Raw genomic sequence first — 26,893 nt, 5'->3', positions numbered from 1 at the left:
ACAAACTTATAATACCCTTTTCCACATTGTGGTATAGGGTATAATGATAATCGATGGTATTGGCAATGTTTTTACGAAAAAACATATTCATAATTCGTTTTCTAACTTCCCTAAAACACTCAAAATGCAAAATTAATAGCCAAATTGGAGGCGGCATCTCGATAAGAACTATTTCTGGAACTCCTTTCCATACAAGTGGAAAATGAAAGAAATGAGCAGCTGAACTATGACCATTAAAGTCTAAAAACCAACGGAAGAACTAATAAGACTTAGATTGAACCACTATTGCAATCACATTTATTGCGAATTTAAAGCTCAGAAAGACTTCTTTAATATTGGACACTTTTATTGGTCTAGGTTATTCGACAAGTATAGTAAAGCGACATCTACGTTGATCACCCCTTTGAAGCATTGGAAAGGTGAGATTTGCCTTTTAGGCTTTTTTAATTGTCAAGCTTTGGAATACCCATGGCCCAGTTAGAAGGTTATCCAAATGACGAATTCGCCAAAAAATACTACTGTGCACCTTCATTTATTGTCAATAGTTAGTTGCTGTAGCTGTAGCTGTGAAAAACATATTTCGGCAAATTTTCACGGGTGGCACTGTGGTGCAATGGTATGTACACTGAATGCCTAGGTTCAATTCCCAGGCCAGATAACATCAAATTATCAGTGGTGGAAAAAATACCCGGCAGAGTAATGTTGGCGACATTTCATTTTAAAAGTGGTGTAGTAAGACTCGCCGTTGGGACACGGCAATAAACAGTAAGTCCCATATCCCATATGAATCGGTATGCACTGTGGTTTCTTTTTCCTTATAACATAATTTATTATTTTTTTGTTTTCTAAAAACCTTGGCCCTATTTCATGACATTAAATGTAATCCGTTCAGCAGAGAAATGTATTATCGTTAGAGATTCATTACAGACCATTGCACAGTGCGAAATATGGGAAGTTTAGTGGAACTTTAAGGGATTTTGGAAGTACATAAAATTAATTAAATTTTAATTGAATTCGTTAGCTAAGTACTCCACTGCAAATGACCCATACTCAGTTTGGCGATTTACTCCGCGAAACGACTTAAAAATGCACTTAAAGTTGCACTTTCGTTTCATAATTTTTTGTTCTAAAAAATATAATTTGGATTCATTAAAAAATAGCGTGGCGCGGACAAATGGTAGGTCAGTATGTCATAATTTATTTTTCTTAACCCATTTCGTACTTGGTGTTCGATTTTTCGAACAGTAAAATCACTTTTTTTCAAAAAAATATTTATGAATGAAAAAGGTTAAATTTTAAATAAGTTTTGGTCTATATATATTAAGTCTAATCTGTCAGCAAATAAAAAAAAATATTCCCTTGAAAACCCCCCCCCCCCCCTCCCCCTCGATGTTAAGGGTAGATATTTGAAACCTATATTTTTGGATACTTTTTAAATTAATTTTAAAAAATTATAAAAAAATGAAATTAAAAAAGTAATCATGGGGAATTATTGCCAATATATGTATCCGTTTCACAAAATTTAGAGAACATGATTTACATGCGCAAGCGCGACTTTACAGATGTCAAAAGTTGACTGTTCGAAATTTCGAACGCTGGTACTTAACCTACATATCGATGGGTATATCAAAACGTGGAAATTGACTGACAAGTTGCGGAAAAAAATTATTATAGCCCCACAGAAGACTAAATACTAAATTCCAGCCATTTCTAAAGGATAGTGTGGCTGAAACCCTGAAATACCCTAAAATCGGGAGGTACTGTTCAACGGAGCCTACATAAAACGTGGACCTGTGCTGACAAATTTCTGGAGGAAAGCAAAGTAGCCTCAAAGAAGACTAACTTTGTATTAGTTTACAGCCATTTCTGCAGCATAATGCAGATAAATCCTTGAAAACTCCCAAAAATCGGGCGGTACCGTTCTATGGGGGGGCAATCCAAAATGTGGACCAGTGCTGACACATTTCGGGGAAAAGTTTTGTAGGTCCAAAGAAGTCTCAATACCAATATTCAACCATTTTTTCATACAAAAATGGTGAAATAAATCAATAAAAGGGCAAATAAATCAATTTTAATTTACTTATATTTATGTAGCTTAAGCGCCAGTGTTCGAAATTTCGAACACCACTTTCCGGGAAAACGAAAAATCGGACAATTTTTTTGAGTTGATTTTTGACATCAGTGGGTCCTAATTATCCTAAAAAAGTGCTTTGATTTTAAAAAATAAATAAAAAATTTGTCTCGGTACGATATGGGTTAATATTTTACAAAACTATTATAATATTTTACTCTTAAAAAAATGCATAGACTCTTATTGTTTTCGTGCAATTTTAATCGGAAAGAAGTGCTTTTTTGAATTTTTCAAAATAATTTTTTTATTTTCCGTGGATATTTCAAAAGTGATTCCCGTACATTCACGTTTTAAGATATATATGATCTGAAATACTGGGGTCTCCTCTGTTCGCAAAGCCATAAAACAGCTGCGGTAACGTGCGGTCTTCGGAGAAATTCAAGTTTTTTAAAATGACTTCGGAAACTTCATTTAATTGCACTTTCGAAAGTGGAAGGTAAATGCGGCGATGAACGCCGTTGTTGATTGTGTTTGGAAGAAATGGACTCACTAATATTAACAAATGATGATTTCTGTTAAATTAAGAATCCTCTCGCAATTTTTAATAGTTTTGACCTGTAAATGTTGGTGATTTATATATAGTGCAACATTTTTGGATGCTGTGGTACAAGTACCAATATACGTTAAAAATTGTAATGCAGTTCCAACCTGACCTTGATCTGAGAGACATTGTTAATAAAATTAATGCTATATAGACCAATAAACATTATAGCTACAAATGAAAACAAAAAATTATTGACATTTACTCCTTAATGGATGTGTAGGGTTGTGGGGCTTCACCCAGAAGTGGACCTATGTTGACAGCTTTTATGTGAGGAGGATTTTTATTCGCTAACATCTTAAAATTTACATTTCATCAAAATCTGTTACAATTTTTGTCTTCAACATTTAAAATACCTAATATGAGGGAACCAGTCATATGGGGGCTATACCAAAAACGCGTACCTACGATGTTAATATTTCGCACAGAGGTTTTCTATCTACGAAGAACATAAAATGCCAAAATACAACCAAATACGTTGGAAAATGTGTCTGTAACATTTAAAATATGTCCCATCGACCGGTACCGTTCAATGGGGTCTATACCAAAACGCGAACCTATATTGAAAATATTTTGTACATAAGTTTTCTATCCGCTGAAAACTCAATATACCAATTTGCAGCAAAATCGATTGAAAAATGAATGTAAAACGTAAAAACGACAGCCGCCGTTACATTAACGCTACGGGAAACTGCGGGCCAATGTGGCCCAATTTGAGCCCCACAATATCCACTAATATAAGAAACATTTTTGCAAAATTTTAGGAATCTACGCCCCTTACTCTAAAAGTTATTAGTAAAGTTCCGCTAAACTGCTCATATTTCGCACTGTACATTGGGAGGTAATTTTTATCAAACAAAAATACATACATATATTTTGTTTAATTTTTATTCGATATGAGTTTCAAAACCATTTCTTAATTTGTAAATAATAGTGTCAAGACCTGTGTTTTCAACTACTCAAACAATGAAGATCATGAAGCTGATGTTAACAAACAATGATAGCAATTACAGATTGCGCGGTGGCAAACGAATTTGAAAATAATGACAATTTTTGCTATTATTATTTTTTTCTTTCTTTCTACTATTTTTTATTAATTTTCTCGGTTTGTTCCTCATCTGACATTATATTTGATGTCACCATTTAATTTGTTTATTGTTGCGTTTTTTTTTTGTATGTCAGTCAGTGATTATGTTTGTGTGTCAGACTTAAATCATAAAGAGATTTATAAAATAGCGCATGCTTGACATCAAGCATTTGATTTATGGTTCGTTGAATGTGCGTTGAAAGGGAGGAGGATGATGACGACAATAAAAAGGTGGAATAATTTAATAAGACTACTTACACCAGACATAAGGCATGTACACATTTCATTATTGTTGTTGCTTTTTATAAAGAAAGATTTACAGAGAGAAGTTTATGTAATACTTCTTCAAATTTGTATTGCCATAAAATAGGTATGTTGTAATATAAAAAATCTTATAAATTGGGATAGGTCACGCATGCTCCATGTACCTATTAAGTGGAATAATTTATTTAATGTCTTCTAGGCTAATAGGAGAGGTTATGTTATTGGAATCACACACTAGGTACAACTAACTATAACGTTCCTAGATGTCAATGAATTCACCTGTTAGTTGTAACATTTTTCTCCAAAGAACTTAGGCAACTATATAACCTAATATTATACCAGACGTTTGTTAATATAAGCGGTTTTATACGACCTTCTGTGGTAAGAAAAATCTATGTGACAAGTTTTGAACTTTAATAAAGTGATTATCTAAATTCTACTGACATTTGTATTCAATCCATACACACAATTCATCGGATACAAATCTTGATACAACTGCCAAACAACAACATCATGCAGAGAGACAACAATTTCAAAAATATGTTCAACTTTGACCCATACACGAGTACTACACATATAAAGCAGGCTGGCTGGCTGGTTGGCTAGATACAACTCAAACAAGTTGAATCACACTTAACGTGCATTGACTATCAAATAACTCGCCCACACACATGGGGGAGATTGTTGTAGTCTCTCCAGCAGAGACTGCCACCATCAACAGCAAACCAACAACTGATCCAATCCAATAAGCCAAATCTAAAGCGATCAGCATAACAACAAACACCACAACAACAACAGCATTCCATGGAGTGGTATAACATTGTCGCCTTTGACCGTTTATCACATTCATTCATCCATTCATTGATACTTGTTTAACAGTTGCCTGTTGAGGTTTTTTTTCCAATAGCGCTTATTTTTTGCGCAAAATATTTTTGGACAAGAAAAAAAAATTACAACCTGGCGTAGTGAAACTTTTCCGTTTGCTGGGTACCTTCAATAACTACTACATATAGGAGCAGTGGGTAATTTTTTTGCTCATTGTCTTTTTGGCGCTAAGGTGTGTTCCGCCTGGGTGTTGTAATATAAAGTGTCTGTCCTCAATGAATGGTAGTTGGGGCCCATATTCCCAAAAGACGTAATGTAAAAAATAAATAAATAAACAAAAAGAAGGCTTAACCGGCTTCTGAACCTTAACACAAAATACATATGTTTATAAATTTTGTTGGTGCCATTGTTTTGTTGTTGTCGTGTTTTTGCTTTTTTAACGACAACAAATTTAATTTTTGTTTTTACCTTTGGATTTATAACGGATTATGTTTGAGATTTTGCGATTGTATTATTATTGTTGTTGTTGTGTATTTGGTTGATTGCTTGGGTTATCGGATTTTCGGTTCTTGGTTGCGAATTATTTGTTCATTGTTGCAATTTTGTAATAAATTGCCGACGGTGTCAAGAGTTGAAAGAACATTTAATTAAATTCAAACAAAGTCAAATTTAGTTCCATGACGAACGGATGGTTATTTGGTGGTGGTTGTGCTGGTTGGTAGTGGTGCTAGGTGAGATATATTGACCCAGAAATTGAAATTTTATTACACAAATTAGGTACAAATTCTGTTTGAGATTCGTTAGATAAGTAGGTATTGTGAATTGTATTGAGTTAAATCTCAATCTGGGTCAGATGGTAGATACACTACCCTAATGTATATAAATGTAAATAGTTTTTTGGACATAATATATTTCAATGGAAAGACCACTTTTTACGGTATCTTTCAAAATAAAAAATCATATCTTCATAGACGACGTTCCGAATGCTATAATGTCTCAGCTATAAATTGTTCTATGGGTTATCTATGACAAATGAGCATATAACTACCTAGGACCGGGTACTGTAGATGGCATCAGTGGGGATCTCACATAAAAACGTGGGGTGGTTACGTTATACACTAACTCTGGTTTTCGACAACTTCGGCGATAAACGTTGAAATGCTTGTATATCTGAGTTTGCAATATCGAAGACTTTTGTTAACTACTAACAAGTTACTAAGACTGTGAGCATTCCATACGTAGGCTTCACTGTAAATATTTTCTAACTCTGGTGCGCCTGCGTCTTCTGGGTTTACATCCTGAGTCAAATTCATATAAAACGCACTAAAGTAAGCATTCACCGCTATTATATTGTTATTAGTTTTAATGGGTGATCAACAATTGTTAGTTGTAACAAAGTGAGGCGATTATACGCTCTCTAATATTCGCGTCACTGTTTATAAAGCAATTAAATGATTTATCTAAAGGGTATTGACCCTGCAAACATTTCTCAAAATTGTGGAAGATTGTTCGCTCAGATTAATCTTCTGTGATTCCCAACGGCGATCATTCGACGATTGTTTAAATTTTTTTCTTAGATTTTTTAAATGATCGCCCTAGAGAATCACGGAAGACTCTTCTGGAAGAGCAACAGATGATTGTTACTAACATTTTTGATTTTGATGCATATAATTCTCAGATATACTTTCTACAGAACTTTGATATAAATGGCTCGTATAAACCACACATGTCCAGGTTTTGCCAAGTTTAACCAAAAGACAACATAGTGACTGAGGAAACAGTACTGAGTACAGTGCCTATAACAAATAACCACAACATAAAGGAATAATTAAAAACCATAACAAAGCAGAAAAGAAAACGAAAGGAGAAAACTAAAAAACAAATGAAATAAACAAAAGGCAATTGTTCTATTCTTTTTATACCCTCCACCATAGTATGGAGGGTATATTAAGTTTGTCATTCCGTTTGTAACACATCGAACTAATCATTTGCGACCCTATAAAGTATATATATTCTTGATCAGGATAAAATTCTAAGACGATCTAGCCATGTCCGTCTGTCCGTCTGTCCGTCCGTCTGCCCGTCTGTTGTATATAACGGTACCTCCCGATTTTCGGTATTTTGAGAATTTTAGCCACAATTTGTAACCGAACTATCTGCAATTTCACATTTGAGGTTCTCAGTGGTCATGAAATATCTCCACGAAACATCGTCAACATAGGTCCATGTTTTGGTATAGCCCCCATATAACGGTACCCCCCGATTTTCGGTATTTTGAGAATTTTAGCTACAATTTTTAACCGAACTAGCTGTAATTTGCCATTTGAGGTTCTCAGTGGTCATGACATATCTCCACCAAACATCGTCAACATAGGTCCATGTTTTGGTATAGCCCCCATATAACGGTACCTCCCGATTTTCGGTATTTTGAGAATTTTAGCTACAGTTTTTAACCGAAATAGCTGTAATTTGACATTTGAAGTTCTCAGTGGTTATAAAACATGTCCAACGAAACATCGTCAACATAGGTCCATAGCCCCCATATATCGGTACCTCCCGATTTTCGGTATTTTGAGAATTTTAGCTACAATTTTTAACCGAACTAGCTGTAATTTGCCATTTGAGGTTCTCAGTGGTCATGAAACATCTCCACCAAACATCGTCAACATTGGTCCATGTTTTGGTATAGCCCCCCATATAACGGTACCTCCCGATTTTCGGTATTTTGAGAATTTTAGCTACAGTTTTTAACCGAAATAGCTGTAATTTGACATTTGAAGTTCTCAGTGGCCATAAAACATGTCCAACGAAACAACTTCAACATAGGTCCATGTTTTGGCATAGCCCCCATATAACGGTACCTCCCGATTTTCGGTATTTTGAGAATTTTAGCTACAGTTTTTAACCGAAATAGCTGTAATTTGACATTTGAAGTTCTCAGTGGCCATAAAACATGTCCAACGAAACATCTTCAACATAGGTCCATGTTTTGGCATAGCCCCCATATAACGGTATCTCCTGATTTTCGGCATTTTGAGAATTTTAGCTACAATTTTGTCTATTCAAAAATAATCTTCAATATAGGTCCATGTTTTGGTATATCCCCCATATAACTGTACGTCCCGATTTTCGGGAATTTTCAATGGTCACGAAATTTCTTCACTAAAATTCATCAACATGGCTCCATTTTTGAGGGTCTACATTGTTTTGATAAAACTACCCTCAATTTGTCTCTTGAAGTTCCCTGCAGCTATAAAACTTTTCCGCCAAAAAATGTAAAGATAGGTTGACTCTTTGATATAGCCCCGTAGGTGGTACCTTTCACCTATCTGAACACATTTTTTTAGATTAGATTAAATAACACTGCGCAACAAAATGGAGGTGAAAGTCTGGGGCACGGAAAATTACTCTTGGGGAAGAAAGGCCTTGGTGAGTATATTATGAACCCCGAAGGACAGATCCGCCGTGAGTCGAACTTCCGCGTTATGGCGTGATGAAATTTTTGTTAGAGACCCTGTGGGCCATCAGGAATTAGCGTTATATCTTTGTTCACTGTTGCTTAAGTGCTCTTAAAAAAAAAAAACAAAGATATAATGCTAATTCATGACGGCTTACAGGGTCTCTTGCAAAAACTTCATCACGCCATAACACGGAAGTTCGACTCACGGCGCATCTGTCCTTCAGGGTTTTTAATATACACACACCAATGGCTTTCATCTCCAAAAGGAATTATCTCTGCCCCAACATTTGTGTTCACAGTGTAATTTAAGCAATAGTGGGAGGCAGTAGGCGTCTATCCATTGTCGAAAAGTTGTTCCACCTAAAATTGTGAAAGGACCCTAATTATTCCATTTTAATTAAGACTATTTTATGGTGGAGGGTATAAAAAGTTCGGCCCGGCCGAACTTAACCACTTTTTACTTGTTTTAATTTTTCTTTACTTGTTGATCTTCTGAAGATCTTCCATATGATTAATCTGCGATTCTTTCTGGGGATTCGCTTCCCAGACACAGTTACTTTATGCTGGGGATTCGCAGAAGATTGTTAGGTGCGCTTTTCCGCGATTGAATTGATCATCCCCGCGAATCTCAGCTGATTATTAAGCGATTAATATTTTTGAAAAATGTTTGCAGGGGATGGATGGGTTCAATCAAATGACAAGTTCGGTGATAACCCCTGAAATATTTATCCCGCTGGGCTTTCGATGTGCATGACCGAAGACTTCTGTTAACTACTGACGAGCCACACGTAGATGTCGCCTGAACAGTTCTCAAATTCTGGCGCTCGGCAACTTCGGCGATAAACTCTAAAATACTTACATATCTTGGTTAACAATGTGTATGAGAATTAGATGCAGATGCAAATTCAAATAAAATGCAACGTAGTAAATATTCTCAACTATAATGGTGTTATAATAGATGATCAATAGTTTATAGTAGTAACAAAGTAGTGCGAATATTAGTAAAGGTACTGCTAATAGGGCAATTTGACATTTCCATTGGAAAGTTTTAGAGGTTTTGACATAAAAACCACCGTTTTGGCAGGAAACATTGTAATCCGTGCGTGAAGTGATAATCGTTATGTGACATTCCGTGAGAGAAAGGCATTCTTTAGCATTTCTTCCACCAGCATACTTTCATTGCATTAACACCTGTCCGTAAAAAAGGTTTGTCCTCGTCTGAACCAGCACAATTTGACAAAACGGCTCTACTGGTGAAAAGAAATTTTGAAAAAAAAAATACAAGTCGATAAGGTGACGTATCGTGGATCTATGAGTATGAGAAAAAAGAAACAATAATTGACCATGTGAGTCTTACTGGACGAGCCAAATCCAACGAAGTTTTTTCATAGAAGAATCACTTCGAAGCAAATGGTAGCGACTTATTTCAATCCCACGAGGGCTGGCTCTTTCGATACCGGATTGACTTGAAACGAAACAACACCAGTGTTTCGGCCAGCGGCTGCCACCTCAGTGTACACATGTTTGTATTTGTATCGTTTTTCTGTGTTGGAAGCAGCATTTATTCTAATGACCCGTACATGGAAATATGGGGGTAGCAGTCGGGTGTGGAACTGCCAAGGTACATTTGCAGAACGTACACATCCCGCCGATAAATAGCTGTACTCCAGGTTATAGACCCAACAATAGCACGCTTTTGGAGGGTCATAACAATGTGGTCTTGGGGGACTTTAATGCTCATCATGAGTTGTGGCATTGGGTCCTCGGAAATGACCAGAGGGGTATAGTACTGGCTGAGCAGATTGATAGCTCTACGTTTTGCACGGAGGACGCCACACAATGTTGCGAGTTCATATTAACTGTGGCCAAAAATAGAAGGAGTTGTCGTAGGTGCATCAATTTTGGTACACGTACCTATTATTAACTTACAATCTTCAGGACAAAAAATTGGGTTGGTCGGTCCACGTTTTGATATAGCCCGCATAGAACCGTACCTCCGGATTTTCGGTATTTTGAATGTTTTAGACACAATGACCAACCGAAGGTATTCAAATTTTGTGGTTAGTCTTCGGCAGAGGTATCAAACATTCCAACAGAGAATTGTGTGCTTAGGTCCACGTTTTTATATAGCACCCATACAACGGTACCTCCCGATTATCGGTATTTTGAAGATTTTAGCCTCATTATTTCACCGAAATTGGTGAAATTTGGTATTTAGTCTTCGTAGGGGGCATTATACCTTCACCTTGAAATTTGTCTGCATAGGTCCACGCCTTCATATAGCCCCCATAGGACGGTACCTCCCGATTTTCGGTATTTTGGACGTTTTAGCCTGATTATCACACCGAAATGGCTGAAAATTGGTATTAAGTCGCCGTTGGGGGACTTATAACCTTCCACCAGAAATATGTCGGTATAGGTCCTCGTCTTCCTATAGCCCTCATAGAACCGTGCCTCCTCATTTTCGGTATTTTGAGTGTTGTGGCCTCAATATCCACCCGATATGACTGAGATTTGGTGTTTAGTCTTCATATTGTTTGTGAATATATCAAACTCCTGTCTTTATATATGAGAAATTTCCTTTAAAAAAAATTTTTTTGACCGATTAGTGGCCGAAAAACCTAAATTTTTTTTTAAAAAATCGAAATTTGATTTTCGCTGTTCACAATTTTTTTAAAAATTGATATTTTTAAAATTCTCTCGTTTTAAAGCAAGATTATTAGGTACTTAATAAGCCCACAAAAATGTATGATGATCGGTTCATTCGCTTTCGCGCTATAGGCAACACCGCAAAACGATTTGTTAAAAAAGGGGGTATCCTCTCAGTGAGGTGGTCGCTGAAAAAGAGAAATGACACATTCGTCTGCAAACCTCTGCAGCTGGGACCTTTATATATTTGAAGTACTCACTTTTTACTACTCATACAGCAAAAAATATCGATATACACTTTTATAACATTTTTTCCCACTCAACTCAATTTAAAATTTGCTTGCGAAAATTAATAAACTTAGTAATACATGTTTGGGTAAATGTAAACACCATATGATTAATATTTACATGCAAACAGAAGTGTAGCCAAGTTTATTACATCCCAAGAGAACTTAGGAACCATGTTTGCTGCGACCGTTACTTTTAAATTTTAGATATTAACGCATAATATAATTTATTAATTTTAGAAAAAACAAGTAAGAAAAGCGTTAAGTTCGGTCGGGCCGAACGTTTTATACCCTCCACCACAAATTTCAGCCTTTTCGGTGGATTAATGTGGCCACAACCTTCAAAATACCGAAATTCTGAAGGTACCGTTCTATGGGGGCTATATGATGGCGTGGACCTATACCTACAAATTTCTGGGGGAAAGTTTTATACGCCTAAAGAAGACTAAATACCAAATTTCAGCCATATCGGTGTGATAATGAGGCTAAAACGTTCAAAATATCGAAAATCGGGAGATATTGTATTATGGGGGCTATATCAACACGTGGACCTATATAAACATTTTATGGTAGAAATGTTTCTTAGCCTCTGGAAACACAAAATACAAATTTACAACCGATTCTTTGGTCAAATGGGCCTAATACCTTCAAAATATATTAAAATGACGCGTACTTTATAAGGGGTCTTATGTGGGGACTATACCAAAACGTGGACCTATATAACTTTGGTAGGAATGTTTTCTGGCCTTTGAAGACACAAAATACCAAATTACAACCAATTCTGTGGTCAAATGGGTCTAATACATTCAAAATATATTAAAATGACGCGTACTTTATATGGGGCCTTGTATGGGGGCTATACCAAAACGTGGACCTATATAACCCAACTTTGGTAGGAATATTTTTTGGAGACACAAAGTACCAAATTACAACCAATTCGGTGGTAAAATGGGCCAAATATCTTAAAAATTCCTTAAAACGACGACGCGTCACGTGTCATTTTGTATGGGGGCTATACGAAAGCGTGGACCTACATAGCCCGCTTTCAATACCAAAAGTACTACGTAAATATAACATATTTTCCCAAAATTTCATCAACCTACGTCAATCCGTTCGGACGCTAGAGTGATTTCCACAGACGGACAGACGGACGGACATGGCTATATCGATGTAGAATTGCACGCTGATCAAGAATATATATACTTTGTGGGGTCTAAAATGATTATTTCGAGTAGTTACAAACGTAGTGACAAACTTCATATACCCCATCCTATGGTGGAGGGTATAAAAACACAAAAATAGGTATTAACTAAAATTGTCGGATTTAAATCCTCATATAGCAAAAACTACTTCACGCATCAGTACCAAAATTCAGATTCTTCTTAATTAATATGTTTTCTATCACTCCCATACACCCGCTGGCCGAATACCCGAAGTGAGACCAAACTTCCCAGCAGAGTCGACAAGATTAGCAAATGAGCGTTATGAACTTCGTCGTGCCAATCCCAGTGACCCCAGAGTCAAGGAACTGACACTGGAAGTTTACAGGTTGGTCGGTGAGTATAAGTGGAGAAAGTGGTTAAATCATTGGAGCCGGAATAAGTGAATTATGGGCAATAGTGAGGTCACTTTTGAACCCTGGAAAAAACGAAGATAGGACCTCAGTCACGTTTGTCGACATTACGCTGTACGCAGCCTATTTCAATCAATAATTTGTCGAGCACCCCGGGAGTGACAGGGCGAAGAGAAAAGTACTACGTCGCATTAGGTATCTTACTGCCGGAAGATTAACCACCACAATTTACAATGTATGATGTTGTGAAGGTCATCAGGAACACTAAATCATCCAAAGCGTGTGGCTCTGATGGAATTTGCATTGTAATGCTGAAACAGCTGGATGAGCCGGGAGTAGTGTAGTTTACTAAAGTTCTCAATCTGTCGCTAGCATCGTTCCCGAAGTCTATAAAATGAGCAGGGTGGTCCCGCTACTGAAGCCAGGCAAGGATAGCAGCAAAGGTGAATCGTACAGACCGATTTCGCTTTTGTCGCCCGTATCAAAGACTCTCGAGACCTTAAGGGGTGAGTACATAAGCTGCCTTGCCTGCTTACCTTGCTTGCTTCTGATAAAAGAATAAAAAACAAAAGGGCAACCCAGTTCGAAATTTGCTCGGCCTTCTTTATTTATTTATTTTTATTATGTCAGAAATGAAGCAGGAAAGCAAGGCAATCAGGCACGGCAGCTTATGTACACAGGCCTTTAGTCCTCCCTAGGGTCATAAATAGCTACCCAGTTGCCAATCATTAGTATGGGTTCCGTACTCAGCACAGCACGACAACAGCATCTAAATCGCATTAGGTATCTTACTGCCGAAGATGAACCACCACAATTTACAATGAATGATGTTGTGAAGGTCATCAGGAACACTAAATCGTAAAAGCGTGTGACCGTGATGGAATTTCTATGGTAATGCTGAATTAGCTGGATGAGCCGGGAGTAGCGCATTTTACTAAAGTTATCATCCTGTCGCTAGCATCGTTCCCGAAGTCTAGAAAATGGGCAGGGTGGTCCCGCTACTGAAGCTAGGCAAGGATGTCAGCAAAGGTGAATCCTCCCTAGCGTCAGAAATAGCTATCCAGTTGCTGATCATCAGTATGGGTTTCGTACGAAGCACAGCACGACAAAAGCGCTGCACGCCACCTCTACATATATTAGTCGAGGACTCAACCAGAGCAAGCCGTGTTATAGAACAGTGATGTTGACGCTTGACTTATCAAAAGGATTTTATACTGTCAAACATTCCACATTTGATGATATCGAACAGACAACCCTCCGGCCAAGTTTTAAACGTCGTATAATCAACTATATGTCGTACGTGGATTTCAGGAACAGGAAGTTCCCCAAGGTGGGGTGATATCTCCGGAACTGTTTAACCTCTATTTCTTCTGTATTCCTCTCCATCCAGGTGGCATTGAGATAGTAACGTATGCGGATAATTGTACGATCTTGGCGTCAAGTACTGTCTCAGATGTCATTTGTGAAAGGCTAAACTCATATTTAACTGATTTTACCACCTTTTTCCACGCGAGAAATATGAAAATATCCGCCACTGAATCTACAGTCACTCTGTTTACCACATGGATGGCAGAGGGGAGTACAGAGTTAATTGTCATGGTCGATGGTAGGAGAATTCCGACCACAAACTTCCCCAAAATTCTAGGGATCACATTCGACCGTGGATGCCACAGCTATCTACGAGAAGATGTAGCAACAAGGTCCTCAAGTCCCTAGCTTGCAGCACTTGGGGTGCAGATAAAGAAACCTTATTGACCACATATAACACGATAGGTTGGTCTGTGGTAAGCTATGCGTCGCCAGTTTCGTCCGCGAATATAAGTGCAAAGTGATGGAAATATATTCAAACATGTCAGAATCCCCTCCATTTACATGAGGAGACAAAGATTGTTTCAGTACAAAGCTACAAGAAAGTACCCCTAGATCAACAAGCCTATCAACAGGTTTAAATCAAGCATGGTCACATTTGGCACGGCGGTGCCGATGATTTTCGGCAATTTACACGCACACGACCCGAATGCACAGAAAGAGCGTACAAAAGAGAACAAATGTTTTGATTTGTTATTGTTTTATAGCTTGCGTGAATACAAACTTACTAACACACTGTTATATGTTGTCAATATTTTGAATACATTCACATTTTCTCCGATCTCTTTTTGGTCATGCCTGGTTTAAATAGCATTCACACGGGTGCAATCGCAAATTCCATAAACAAACAGCTATCGTGTGAATGCGGTCCTCCGAGAACATCCCTCAGCTATCGCTTATGATTAGTGTTAGCTGCCACTGCAAACCAGAGTAGTTTTGGCTCAAATACACTCGGGATGCTGCAGCCGTCCGAATTCCTATAGGGCAAGGATCGATGACACCGTGCAAACATCTGCCCAGCATGTGGCACGGGCCCCGACGGTACACTGCACCTGTTCATCTGTCCTGCCAAATGTACTCAACTAACTTCAGTAGATCTGTGGTTACATCCCATCGAAGCAATCACATTCCTAGAACTGAAGATATACCCAGAGCCAGATTAAGCTGAAAATGAACTAACAAACAAAATATTAAAACACTTACACAACGTAAGACGGTTAATTTCCCTTTTCCATTAAATTGGAAAATAGCCAGGTACATGCAGTGATTGAAGATAATTGCAATATATTTCCCATCGGTACTCTTTAACACGATGTTAGGGATTCAATACGGCCACATGGATTTACAATTTGATCTTCTTATAAACCCTGTCCCAATATGGTGGGTTTAATGAATGGCGTCGCCATATATATTATACTCATTTATTATGGATCTAGTCCCAGAAAAATTTTCTTAAAATTACACCTTTAAAGAGAATTGATGAGAAGACGGGTATTGTCGGTGTCATCGTCCCTGAATAAGCAAGGGGTTAGAAGCTGTTTTAACTGTCCCATAGGTCTTTTAGTTTACTTGCATGCTTTCCTCATTACTCACCAGAAATTGATTATTCGTTACGTATGAAATCGATTTAAATACTATAAAGAATAATTAAATCCTGATAAGTGAAGTTCCTGATGTCCTTGAATGAAGTTTTTATCCTGATAAGTGAAGTCCCTGATATCCTTGAATGAAGTTCCTATAGGATTGCTTCATTCTCTAACTTCTCTCAGGTTACAGGATGGGGATTCTAGTTGTCCTTTTCCATGAAACTGGAAAATAGCGCAGGTTTATGCAGTGATTGAATATAATCGCAATTTGTATCAAAGTTCCACTTAAGACTCCTCACAGTGAAATCTACTGTAAACCTTTACATGGGGATATCATAGGAAGTAACCAATTGAATCTTTATGCAATACCCGTAGATGGTACGGCACTAGTTCCAAGTTTACAGTCTTATACCATCATGTTGGATCGTTCCTCTCTTCTAATTTTTGTTTAGAAAAGTGGTGGTTTTTATTTGAGAGTTAATATTCGCAACAGATGCAACTTCTTTTACTTGTTAATAAAAACGGTCTCGATTGTTTCGATTTGCATTACTTAGGGTTCAAGTTTGTACTAGTACGGCTTAGAACTAGTTCTGAACTATTTAACTTGCGACAATTGTAATTTTCGTTACTAGCGGGTATTGTAACCTAGAGAATCGACGAGCTAGCGGGTGGTAACTGAGTCCCGAGTCTTAAAAAAACTTAAATCTCCTTAGGGATTTGATAAGTCTTGGACTTTACTTGAGTGCTTCCCACGAATATTTGAAGCAATCTCCTTTGTGATGAAGATAATAACAAAGTTCCTGATGTCACGCCTGGGGATTGAGTAGCTTCCAGGATTCGCTTTTAGTCGGAGTATGATCCCTAGCTTATTCTGAACTGCGATTCTTTCCGTCCATTGTTAGCTGTCGAATATTGATTTATCTACTCTTCCTAAGATTCAATATTATTATTCTGTCAATATATTTGAGTAATATTTTAGAGTTGGACGAAGGAAATAGTTCAATTGAACGATTCATTGAGAAGAGCGTGTGAACTAGGTAGATCGACGAAAAATGAATGAATGTAGTATATTATGTTAGGATTGGTGTTCAATATGTTTGCCATTGTTAGCTGTCGAATATTGATTTATCTATTCTTCCTAAGATTCAATATTATCATTCAGTCAATATACTTGAGTAATATTTTAGAGTTGGACGAAGGAAATAGTTCAATTGAACGATTCATTGAGAAGAGCGTGTGAACTAGGTAGATCGACGAAAAATGATTAACGTGCAGTTTATTATGTTAGGATTGGTGTTCATAATGTTTGCTTAAGATTAGATGTATTGTTATAATATCCTATTACTGAGTTATTCCCTAACCAGATAAGAGTTATCCTTGGTTAATTAGTGAAATTTCTGTTTTGTTAATGTCTTAAATCAAAAAAAAAAAAAAAAAAAAAAAAAACGATAAAAAACATTCTTTTGAATGGTCTCACATAAATACTTTCCCACATACAATTTAAGAGAATATTTAACAAATATTTTCCTATAAGCAAAAAAACCTACGATTTCTGCCCACTCTCATAATCTTCTCCAAATCTGTTAAACAGTTTTAAGCAACAAAGTTGCCATCAACGGAAAAAAAGATTATACAAATATTACATCATATCCTCATTGTTGATTTGCCAATAACATCTAAATATGCCCATCTACGGAGGTATCCATGCCTTAAGCGGAGGGAGATAGAGAAATAACCACCGATTATCTTAAAATGCTGTCATGACAAAAATAACGAAAAACGCGCAATCCCGCATTTATGACAATTTTACATTTAAAGTAAAAGAAAAATAAAAAAACACTTGCTACAGGTAAACACAACGCGCTGACGGATGGACACAATCACACATTACCGCCCGAATGAATATATCGACTTCATTATTAACGGTTGCTCTCAAAAGCATAGTTTGCCCATTTTAGTTTCGTTTCATTCCAACACTGGTTTTCGCCATATGGGAGGACAGACGGCTTGTCCAGTTTGTATTTTTATTTTCTTTTGGCAAAAACATGTTGTAAAAAATGCAAACATTTCCGTCTTTGCGTATATTTTTGTGGTAATGATCGGTCTTCTCTCTCTTCCTCAGCTACACTACCCGAACATTTAGTCATCTGATCACTGGTACTGGTTGCTTGCTGTCGTCATGAAAACAATTTCACTTTCTTTTGGTCTTGAAATGCAGACATAATAATAGCAACAACAACAACGGCCAATGCCATCCTCTTTAATAATAACAACAACAATAACACCAGCAAAAATGTACATACAACAACGTCATCCATAAAACTGGTACACCACCAATCCCAAACACTAAGTGTTGGGAGGGAACGACGGGTACAACCTGAGGCAAAGAAGTTGATAACATAACCAAAATCGCGTAATAACTGCATTTGATCTTCATCATCGACAGTGTACAGTGGCTCGGAGAGTAAGTGTGAGTTTTCTTTTTCTTCTTTTCTATCTCAAAGTCAAAGTAAAGTGTTCGCAAAATCACTTTTCACCTTGCTTTGCCTTTTTCTCCTACTCTCTGCATGCTGTTTGTTTCCCGGTTTGTGGTTCACTTTTTTCGTAATGTGAAATCAGGTTTAGATGTCGTTTTCATTATTTTATGTTTGCACTCTCAACTCACGATGAGACCGGCTACTTACATATTTGTTTGTTTTGTTTGGTTTGGTTTTACCCAGCTTGTCATGGCTGTTTTGGATTTTTGCATTAATACCGCATTCAAAACAGTGGAGAATTTGTGTCAAGTGTTGCCGTGTCATATTTTTGGGGATTTGTTTTTAAATATGACCAAGGAGCAAAGCTCAAATGCGATCAGTGGAACATTTAATTTTGAGAGCAAGGAAGAGAGATAATTTCTAATTAGTTCCTTATTTCAATTCATTTCATTTAAGATGTCATTGGAATAAGTGTCGCTCTTTTTGAGATATACAGTTAGACATTCGGTTCTCCTAGACATTATTCAAGACTAAAATTTGTAACTAGTTCAGCTTAGGGATAGGTAAATCGACTTTCGGTTAATCGACCTTTTATAGTCAAAAATCTAAAAATCCAAATCCAAGATTCGTCGTCTGTGACGATGTTATAAAAATCATTTGAAGCACCGCGATCGTTTTTATTCACAATTTCTTTGCACCAATCCTCAAGGGCCTTTTTTGAGCGATTGTACAATTTTGTTGGATCTAACGACAAAAATCCATATTTGCGCTCAGGTGTTCAACATGGCGCTCTTGCATTATCCGTTCACGCACGGCTTAATTTTTTTCTGGCACAACGGCCGATTTTTGGCGACCCTCACGTTCTTCGTTTTTTCGGGAGCGTTGGCCACGATTGAATTAATTGAACCAGTTTTTCATAGTGCCATAGCATGATCCTTTATGGACATACAAAGATTTAATTTGATCGATGCAATCTTGTCGTGACGTTCACAAATAAATTGCATGTTTTTGCAGAGTGATTTGTTCAAGTCTCTGTAAGCAACACAACCCATGATCGTAAGTCAAAGTGTCCTTAGTACGTTTAGGCTAAAAACTGTCAACATTTCAAAAAAATAAAAAAATTAAATGGCGTCTGGCAGCACTACGTGATGCCTAGACCAGAAAGTTTTGCAAAACGAGATAATGCACTTAATCATCGTATAACTGTATAGTCAAAGCCAAGTTTTTCCTTTACGTTTATAACATTGCCAGCTTAGATGTAACCGACATAATTAGAGCTCCGATTTGCTCTATTTTAGTCGCCAGTGGGAGTACTCGAAGAGTACGATTTTTACAAGAACCTAATTTTCCACTCTTCTATTAATTGTGGCAGCACTCGCGATTTGTCTTTGTTGAAAAATAAGAGTGGGAGTCAACATGTTCAAAATAGAGTAAGACTGAAACTCGCATTTCGGAACTCTGTAGATAACACGTAATGTCTTAAGTCGAGTTCCAACACAATAAGAATGTCATTCTCCTTCACGACCAAGGTCAAGGTTGCTTGCCAAAAACCTCGAGCATGCTTTCCTTCTGGAGTTTGTAATATTTGGCGTTCTACGCCACTTTGGTCTGACGTGGGATCTAATCTTTCCTTGTCCCCGAGATCGACAAGTTGCGCATGCGGGTCAAGGTGGAATATAGGCCTCTCACCCCTGTAGAATATGCACGCAGAAAACACGCCTCTCTAACATATGCCCCAAACATATTTTGCAGCAAACATATATTTGTTTGCAATCAGTCCCAAACATAACATATGTTTGTGTCCTGCAAACAAATACAAACCCAAAAGCCACAAAAAACAAACACATGTACATGTGGGCGCATTCTGAGAGGAAGGGAGCGTAAATTTTAATGTGAAACACATTGAAATGTAGGTTCACTTGCTCTGAGTAAGCGCTCACTGGCTAACTCTAACATATACACACATTTATAAATGGAGGTGGTTTATTGAAAGGCATAGAAAAAAGCAACAAACACATAGGTACATAAAAAATTCCAAAGAAATACATAACAGACTTTAATAAAACAAAAACTCAATGAAATAATTAATAAAAAGTCGTACTTTTAAAAAGAAAAAATATATAGAAACGTAGTTGAACGCTTCTCCTTAGTTGTGAAATAAAACACATTTTCTTCAAAGCTGAAATGATCAGCGGGAAATCGACATCTGGAATTAAATGATTATATAATGTAATAAATAGGTACCTACATCCATATTTCAAATATACATATGTATGAATGTATATGAAAAATGTATTGATGTAATTACCAATATTAAATGCGATTAGGGTGTCCAAAAACCGGTTTTTTCCAAACAAAACGGTTTTCGGTTAACCGAAATTTTCAAATTTTTCAAAAACCGGTTTTCGGTTTTTAAAAATTTTGAAAACCGGTTAACCGCCCAGCAAAATGTTTGCCTCCAAAGATGCAGTTAAATGATATGTACAAGTGATCTGGATGTGCATCAAATTATGCATTTTCACTGATGATTTTTACAAGAGCGTGACTACTGAAAGATGCACTCCAAAGCACCGCATTTTAACTAACCCTTTGGCACTGCATTTTAACTGACCCTTTGGCATTGCATTTTAACTAACCCTTTTGCACTGCATTTTAACCGATCCTTTGGCACAGCATTTTAACTGACCCTTTGGCATTGCATTTTAACTAACCCTTTGGGGTAGAATAGGAGGCAGTCCAAAGCACGTGTTTGGTACAGGCATTCTGCGGAAATTGTGCAAGCCATTACAAAATATGCCAGAACAAATAAAATGCATTTATTATTTGTGCAAAACAAAAATATTAACAACTTTATTACATTAACACAAATTATGAAAATTCTCCATTGAATTCAATCACAAACATGCGTGTTTCCTCCGCTTGCATTTGTTCCAAGCTGAACTGTTTTTGCTTCATTTGCTAAATAAGTTGTCTTCCCATCACCAGTTAAGATTTCGACACGTAATCCAACAGCACTCCATTCGGAAATTTTCTTCTGGTGAGTTGCCGGAAAAATGTTCACAAATTAAATATTATTTAAATATTAAATATTATTTAGTTTGTATTAACAAATGTTTGGACATGTTAACACGCTTATCTCTTTTTGGAAAATGAAAGCCGCTGCCTGTAGAGATGTACAATCTGATTTATGTACATATAGGGATCTCTAACAACTGCTAATAAAATGTAGCGAACGGAGTGCCTTTTTCACGACTCCGTTTGGACTGCATCCGGATGCTGTTAAATTGTGAGGAATTGGAGTGCCTTTTTCACGACTCCGTTGAACTGCATCCGGATGTTGTTAAAATGTGACAAGTGGATGTGATTCTTTGGATTGCATCCAAATGCGGTTAAAATGTGAGGACTGGAGTGCCTTTTTCACGACTCCAGTTGAACTGCATCAAAACATGCTGTGACAGAACTAGTCCACATTGCACTACTTCCAATTTATTTTGCTGGGCGGTTTTAACCGGTTTTGTTAAATAGGTACAAATTTGCTCATAATTGGGGTAAATTAAGTATAACGACTTCGTTATTATATAATTATCTCATAATATCCTTGTTATTTGACAATAAACCTCGAAATGGGGACAGCAAAATTAAGACCGAAATTCTGCCCTAAGTATAGTAAAAGCCCTTACAAATATAAAATGTGTACCAAAAGAATTTATTAAGTTAGGATTCTTCTTATCGTGAAATTACTGAAAATTCGGGGCTATTTGAATAACGACTAAGTTGGACCAAACATTCGTTTTAATTTGTAGCTCTAGTTCCTAGTTCACTGCATTAGTTCAAAAATGTATCAGTAACTTCATAAAAACTAACGTGTGATATAACGTATACGCAGATTTTTCATACAAATGGTGTGACCATTGGAACTGCGTAGTGAACTAAATTTGCACAACTCTACATTTTACACAAACTATTTTTCAAATTTAAAGGTATCTGACATTTAAAACTTTGCCGTACCTTGTGCTAGTTAATTTAGTTTACCTTCAAGAATGCAATTGTAATGAAATATCAAAAATATTACTATTTTTTTAAAACCGGTTAACCGACACAAATAACCGGTTTTTTCGGTTAACCGAAAATAACGTTTTTGGCGAAAACCGGTTTCGGTTTTGTAACTCAAAACCGGGTAACCGGTTAACCGGTTTCGGTTTTGGACACCCTAAATGCGATTTCTTCCTTGTCCACTAAAATATTTCCATTCACCTTTTTGATTCAATTATAAAATGTATTGGACATTTAATTTACTAAAAAGCACAATTTCTTTAAGAAAAGACAAAACACTGATTTATTCACTCACTTTACCGTCTTTACTGAACGACTGTATTTTGACAACTGATTAATAATTAATACAATTTTTTCTTTCCTCTTCGCTTGCTACGTTGGTTAACAACAACAAAGCACGCAACATACGTGTTTTACCGTATAGCAGTGTTAATCACCACTGGGCTCGCGAGCCGTGTCTGTGTGAACACAAACAATCGCAATTGTGGTGAGTTTGAACGTTACCCTCACCACCGATCATCTTCTTTGTCTTAGCAACCCTGCAAGCAAAAACTATCACGGAAGTGACTTAGGCGTGTCGCCCAGGGCGATGAAAACAGTCGCGGAAGTCACCCTGGAGTGACCTCCGTTGTGAAGAACTGAACCACGCCGGCGTGTCGTCTTGGAAGTCACTCCAGAGACACTTCTAGAAGATAATTTCCGCGATAGTTCTTGGAATTAAAAAAAAATATATTTTTTTATTTTTTTTTCTATTTATTTTTTTAATTTTTTTATTTTTATTTATTTTTTTAGAGTAGAGAAATTATTTTTTGCAATTTCCGCCTACATTAATTTTGTCATTTTATTTGTTGCCTGACTTGGGAAGCGAACCCGGACCTTCAGAGTGCAAAGCGAGTATGCTTACCACTGCACCACCGTCTCATATAATCATCAGATAGAAAAATGTTCTATATTTGTTCAAATGTGTTGAATCATTAAATAAATGTAAACAATCGCCCTAGAAGTCTCTCAGAAGTCACTCCGAAGTGTCGCCATACCCGATAAAACGTAATCAGAATAAGGCTATAGAAATTGTTTGTGTAATTCACCAACTATCTTCCTTGGCGTGTCTCTGGAGTGACTTCCTAGGCGAGGGAGTGAGAAACTCGCTTCCAAGTGCTGACAGGGAATGAATTAACGCACACGATGTTTATCTAGAGAGGGATAGATAATTTCGTGTGTGTGCTAAACTATTTCCTCTCCGAAAAATCGTTTAGAAATCGGAACGAAATCTGAACGGCTTTGCTTCCGAAATTATTCAGACATGTCGGACATCAGACATTTGGTTTGCTGGGCTATTACACCATACACACAGCTCTTTATTATAAACCAGGCATGACCAAAATGAGAACGGAGAAAATGTGAATGTATTCAAAATATTGGCAACTTATACCAGTGTGTTAGTAAGTTTGTATTCACGCAAGCTATAAAAGGTCAGGCAATTAGGCGCCCGTGTGCGCTCATTTAACGTTGTTCTCTCCACACACACAATTCAACCCATTGAAAAAGCATGCACCCACACAATGACGCCCCGTAAAGTATGCAATAGAAAAGTATCGTGCCTGACGCTGCTATAAAACAATACTAAACTAAACATTTGTTCTCTTTCTGGGCATTCGGGTCGTGTGCATGTAAATTGCCGAAAATCATCGGCACCACCGTGTCAAATGTGACCATGCTTGATATAAACCAGCATTCCGCAGCCGCGAGAGCCCTGTTGTTTCTCTCTTTGATAAAAATCCTCTCCAACCATAAAAAACATGTTCTAACATAAAAAATATGTTGGTGCCCAAACATATAAAATTGAGATATGTTACAAAATGTTGCAAACATATATATGTTTGGGCACAAACATATATTTGTTTGCAATCAGTCCCAAACAAATATTTGTTTGGATCCAAACATATTTCTAAAATATATTTGTCTGCGTGTGTTCCAAGAGTTTGTTGTTGACAATGTTTTCAATAGTATGCTGTAGTGGAATTCTGTAACTTATTTATTGAGTTACCTACAAGAATCTGTAAATTAAGCTGCTTATAATTTCGGCAATTAAAAAATTTTTCGGTTGTAGTCGTTAGTCGTATCTATATTAAAAGTCCTATCAACTTAAACAAAACCTTTCATTCATAATTTTGCTAATTTTACCATTTTTAGTTGGTAACACAAAAAATTAATTACAGAATTCTTTTACTAATGGTCTTTATGTAGGCTACCATAGGCTCTACTAGTTATGTCGTTGTCCCCCAGACAGCCGTTTCTTCCTTGTGTGAGCTTTTTAGTGCTTTGTGGCGATTACAGTCAGATTCAAAGCCGCTACCGATAGTTGGATTTATATTGAACTCCCCCTGCGCTTCTCTGTCTCATATTATAAGATTTATTTTCCAATTTTTGGTCGGAACCACCCAAAACGTTAACTCTTTTTGTAACCAATTTCAATTGATGATAAAAAGAAAGGGGCTTTTGGTTTGCTATTTGCACTACAAAAAAAAAAAAAAAAAACAATCCATACGCTATTGACTTGTCCATTTGACTGTTAATAAATAGTTGTGAACATGCATTGCACAGTATTCTGAACAAATGTGATTTCCAAAGATGAAATCTATGAAGTCTAAATAATAATACGAAACAAATTGATTTACTTGGTACTTAATACTGGGAACGATGACTCAAATAGTGTGTGGCCGACTTTAAAGTCGACAGTTGTGAGTTCAAAAATCAAATCAAAATGTTTTTGAAAACAAATACGAAAAGTTTTTGAAATAAATGCATGCGTTTTAACAACTCTATTAAAGATAAATAGTTCGCGAGCGAGTTGCCCAACTGAGCAACTGTACTAGTTCAGTCAAAATTGTTCTTTATAGTTCAATTAACTGCTATCAGCTAACTGAACAATAGATCGTTCGTTTTGTCAATAGGTCTGTACGATAACTTTCCCAGCAATAATTACTCAGCAAGTTCCAGCAACTTCTCTCAGTGAATTTTAATCTTTCAAGTAAGAAAAACTGCAGAAACTTATCAAACAACATTTTGGAAGAAATGTATGAATATTGTTTTTGTTTCTTTTGATATTTTAAACCAAATGGAACAAAAAATAAATTTTAAAATTGCAGTTTACTTATTTAAAGCAGTAATCCGATCCACAACGCTCTATAATCTATAAAAAATGTGAAATTTTCTTGGTCAAAAATATTAACATTTCAAGTTGTTTACATTGAACCGCTGATTAAAAGTCAGCTGACAAAACTTAAAAATTCTTGCGGGACAAATTTTTGCCAGCAAAAAGTTTGCAAGTCACAGAATTGTCAAAAAATCTCTCTCAACACGCTCTATTTTACCGGACAATTTTGTTATCGAACAGCATTCAGTAAAAATTTGTACGAATTTGTACAATTTTTTGGGTTATCGTACAGACCTAATATCTTTCATTCTTCATTAAAATTATGTTCTCGCCTAAAAGAGAGCGACGACAAATCGCTTTTCACTTTGCACTTATCAAAAAGTAATTATTTTGAAAAAAATTATAATTTTTTTGTTCCACCAAAATGACTTTTCAGTTTCTCTGCTTGCTGTTGTGCTCTTTTGCTTTATTTTTCCACCATAATGATGTCTCTCCGTTCTCTTGCAAAGTGTGGATGATTTTTGTTCCACAGAACAATTGATCATCTTTGCATTATTTGCATGTTGGGATGCGAGAACAAAATGAAAACAAAAAAAAATAAAATAAAAAATTAAAAAAAAAATAAAAGTAATTTAAAATAAAAATTAAATTAAAAATAAAATAGAAATAAAATAAATTAAAGTAAAATAAAATAAAAATAGAACATTGGGGACGTGGAACAAGGGGGTGGTTTGCAGGGTCGAAGTTCGGAATGGGGTAGTTCGGAGGTTGGAAGTTCGGAATGGGGTTGTTCACAGGCTGGAAGTTCAGAAGGGTGTGGTTTGCAGGGTGGAAGTTCATTTTCATTTTCAAATAGCCATATTTATTGATTTCATTTTCCTTACATACTAAACAGCATGGCTTAGAGGTAGTTTACACTATCTATCAATGTCATACGACACGAAATAAAAACATTCCATATTTACCCACGGAGGCAATGTGGAGACGTAGTTTTTTACATTTTTGCTGGTGTGGACGCAGAGAGTAAATGTCGTAAGGAAAATCTCCAATATTACATATATTAGCGAATATATAACGATGGAAAATTTCATGTCATATGACATTTACATATAGTGTAAACTACCCCTTACTGACTACCATCAATTACATTTAATAAACATATAGCTACTTCGCCACTTACTAAAGTAATACATAAAAGCTGCAAAGTTTTGCTTTGACAACTACAATCAAACAAGTTCTTGGATAGACCTACACTCAATAGTAGTGCTCCGAAAAAATACAATTATTAAAAACAGAGCGAATCTGGATTTGACTTAAAGCTAGAAATTAAAGAAAAAACTAAAAACTAGACTATTTACATATACACAAAATGCAACACATACAACTCACTGATTAGCGATATACACTGTATCAGTGGTGTTGTATGTGTTGTATC

General features: G+C 36.5%; 1 protein-coding gene across 2 annotated transcripts in view; it reads left to right on the top strand.

The window, feature by feature from the left end:
* Nucleotides 1–26,893, top strand: part of mol (dual oxidase maturation factor 1 mol) — a 202,458-nt gene that overhangs the window by 25,467 nt on the left and 150,098 nt on the right. The window lies entirely within an intron of this gene.

The sequence above is a fragment of the Musca autumnalis genome, unplaced genomic scaffold (genome assembly GCF_047663935.1).
Source record: "Musca autumnalis isolate F117 unplaced genomic scaffold, ASM4766393v1 scaffold_2, whole genome shotgun sequence".
NCBI lineage: Eukaryota > Metazoa > Arthropoda > Insecta > Diptera > Muscidae > Musca > Musca autumnalis.
The sequence above is the reverse complement of the archived record's forward strand: the minus strand, read 5'-3'. Positions and strand labels throughout refer to the sequence as shown.